Below are 3,912 nucleotides of genomic sequence, written 5' to 3'. Positions count from 1 at the left end.
GAAACGCTTGACCTTCACTCCTATCCCATGCCTAGGACACTGCGTCAGGCTTGGGAACACAGCCTTCATGTCCTGAGAGGGGCCACAGACATGATCCGTGCTCCACCTCTTCCAAGTCCAGTGCTACCAGTGTAGATGCAGCACCACTACAGTTACTAATAAATATTTGCAGAAGAATACTTTGAGGCTGTAAAACATTCTGTGTCTCCTTATAGCATCACCCACCCAATTTAGCATTCATCTGTGGATCTTGCCTGCATCAGTGATTACTCTGGTGTTCTAATGGTGGTTTTCAATTTCTGCCTTCCTTTGAGAAAGTATAAAGCAGCCTCTGACATTAGGGAACTGGCCTGACACTTAGAACCTGGCTGTCCGTTAAAGCTGTCTTGGTGCTCAGAGCTAAACAGAGCTGTTTTCGTGTTGGACATAATCTCACTGAACACCAAGTGGACAAGGTCATTTTGTGACTATGATGATGTAAGACAAGCAAGACTAGTTTATAATTTTGCATAAATAGGGGCAAAAACAAGGTTGTTCTGCTACTCTCAAAATTAGAAATATCCCTCTCTCCGCTGATATGAGTGACTGCTGCCTTTTTTTTTAACAACACCCAATCCAGACTAAATTCAGCTGCCTTTGAACCTCTGCAAAATGAACTAACCAAAAGCTCAAATCCAATGATTCCTTCCTAATACCCTTTTACTAAAACAGTTTATGGTTCCCATATGGTGTGCACTCTGCCTCATTGCAACGACTATTAAAGTCCAAATTGTTCAACTACCAGTATGTTGCTGGTGATATTTGGCTGAAGTACATTAATGTCTTCTACTGTTATTATTTGGACTTCTGTAAGGAGGATTTGTCCTTTCTCCCAATTTATTTATTCAACCATTTGTTTTTATCTGTATAGACAGGTGAAGATTTATGTCATTCCTTGGGCTATAATCCGTTACTATATTTTTTGCTAAATATGTTCTAGCTCTTGCCATTGGGAGATCCTTCAGCTTGCTCTGTGTCCTTTTCCCTCTTTTTTTAATAGGTTTTTAAAATAATTTAAAAAAATTATTTATTTATTTTTGGCTGCGTTGGGTCTTCGTTGCTGCGTGCAGGCTTTCTCTACTTTCGGCGAGTGCGGGCTACTCTTCGTTGCGGTGCGCAGGCTTCTCATTGCGGTGGCTTCTCTTGTTGTGGAGCATGGGCTCCAGGCGCGCAGGCTTCAGTAGTTGTGGCACGCGGGTTCTCGGCGCGCGGGCTTCAGTAGTTGTGGCGCGCGGGCTTCAGTAGTTGTGGCACACGGGCTTAGTTGCTGCGTGGCATGTGGGATCTTCCCGGATCAGGGCACGAACCCGCATCCCCTGCATTGGCAGGCGGATTCTGAACAACTGCGCCACCAGGGAAGCCCTAGGCTTTATTTTTTAGAGCAGTTTTAGGTTCACAGAAAAAATGAGAGGAAAGTACAGAGAGTTCCTATATACTTCCTGCCCCTTCAGACATACAGCCTTCTGCACTATGAACATCCTGCACCAGAGCCATGCATTTGTTACACTCAATGAACCTGCATTGATATATCATTATTACCCAAATCCATAGTTTGTATTAGAGTATACTCTTGGTGTTATACATTCTGTGGGTTTTAACAATGTAGCCACCATTATAGTATCATACAGAATAGTTTCACTGCCTTAAAAATCCTTTGTGCTTTGCCTGTTCATCCGTCCCTCCCCTCTAACCTCTGGTAACCATTGATGTTTTACTGTTCCCATAGTTTTGACTTTCTCATAATGTCATTATAGTTTGCATCATACAGTATGTAGCTTTTTCAGATTGGCATTTTTGATTTAGTAATATGCATTTACTAATTCATGTCTTTTAATGGCTTGATAGCTCATTTATTTTTGATACTTAATAATATTCTATTGTCTAGCTGTACCCCAGTTTATTTACCAATTCACCTACTGAAGGTCATCTTGGTTATTTCCAAGCTCTGGAAATTATAAATAAAGCTGCTATAAACATCCATGTGCAAGTTTTTTTGTGGACATGTTTTCAACTCCTTTGAGTGTTTACCAAGGAGGATGATTGCTGGATCATATGTATGAGTATGTATAGTTGTGTATGAAATTGCCAACCTAACTTCCAAGTGGCTGAACCATTTTGCATTCTTACCAGCAGTGAATGAGAATTCTCTTCAGCATTTGGTGTTGTCAGTGTCTTTGATTTTGGCCATTTTAATGGGTGTATCTCATTGTTTTTGTTTGCAATTCCCTAATGACATATGATGTTGAGCATCTTTTCATATGCTTCTCTTTGGTGAGGTGTCTATTCAGATCTGTCCATTGTTTAATCGGGTTGTTTGTCTTCTTATTGTTTAGTTTTAAGAGTTCTTTATATATTTTGGATAACAGTCCTTTATCAGATATGTCTCTTGCAAATAATTTTTCCTAGGCTGTGTCTTGTCTCCTCATCCTCTTGTCAATGCCTTTTGTAGAGCAGACACTTTTAATTTTAATGAAGTGCAGCTTATCAATTATTTCTTGCATGGATCATGTATTTGGTTTTTTTTTTTTTTTTTCGGTACGCGGGGCTCTCACTGTTGTGGTCTCTCCCGTTGCGGAGCACAGGCTCCGGACGCGCAGGCCCAGCGGGCATGGCTCACGGGCCCAGCCGCTCCGTGGCATGTGGGATCTTCCCGGACCGGGGCACGAACCCGTGTCCCCTGCATCGGCAGGCGGACTCTCAACCACTGCGCCACCAGGGAAGCCCATGTATTTGGTTTTATATCTAAAAAGTCATTACCAAACCCAGGATCATCTAGATTTTTTCCTATGTTATCTTCTATGAGTTTTATAGTTTTGCACTTTACATTTAGGTTTATGATTCATTTAAATTTAATATTTGTAGAGGATGTAATGTCCAGATAAATTTTGTTTTGCATGTGGACATCCCATTATTTCAGCATCATTTATTGAAAAATCTGTCATTTCTCCATTGTGTTACTTTTGCTCCTTTGTCAAAGATTAGTTGACTATAGTTGTGTTGGTCATTGCTGGGCTCTGTATCCTGGTGCATTGATCTTTCAGTCTGTTCTTTCACCAATACCACATTTTCTTGATTACTATAGCTTTATAGTAAGTCTTGAAGTTGGGTAACATCAGCCCTCTGACCTGATTCTTCTCTTCCAATATTGTGTTGGCTAGTCTGGGTCTTTTGCCTCTCTGTAAACTTTAGAATCAGTTTGTTTATATCCACAAAATAACTTGTGATTTTTTAAATTGGGATTGCATTGAATCTATAGATCAAATTGGGAAGAACTGACATCTTGGCAATATCTAGTCTTCCTATCCATAAACATGGAATACCTTTCCATCTATTTAGTTATTCTTTCATTTCTTTCAGTTTTGTAGTTTTCCTTATATAGATATTGTACATATTTTATTAGATTTGTTGCCAAAATTTCAATTAACAATCAAGTTAAGAAGAAAAAAGGGAATTTTATTTGAGCCAAACAGAATTATAACCTGAGAGACAGAATCTTGGAAAGCTCTGAGTACTTCCTGCCTGTTAGAAGTTGAAGGCACAGTCATATACATTTTTGAGACAAAGGATCATACATGACAATGACATACTGATATTTTATATATAGTTCACCAAATATACATAGTCCAGGTAAGTACATACAAAGCAAGAAGCAAGTCACCATGACCCCTTACAGAGTTGGGAACAAAGGCTATTTTTTTCTTTTTTTCTGGCCACGCCGTGTGGCTTGTGGGATCTCAGTTCCCTGACCAGGTATTGAACTCAGGCCATGGCAGTGAAAGCCCGGAATTCTAACCACTAGGCAAGACAATTCCCCAAAGTCTATTTTGTAAAAATTTCCATTCTTAGTGTCAGAAGGAAGAAAAAAAGTTGATC

The sequence above is a fragment of the Neophocaena asiaeorientalis genome, unplaced genomic scaffold (genome assembly GCF_003031525.2).
Source record: "Neophocaena asiaeorientalis asiaeorientalis breed wild unplaced genomic scaffold, Neophocaena_asiaeorientalis_V1.1 scaffold247, whole genome shotgun sequence".
Classification (NCBI taxonomy): Eukaryota; Metazoa; Chordata; class Mammalia; order Artiodactyla; family Phocoenidae; genus Neophocaena; species Neophocaena asiaeorientalis.
Note: the sequence above shows the minus strand (reverse complement) of the source record.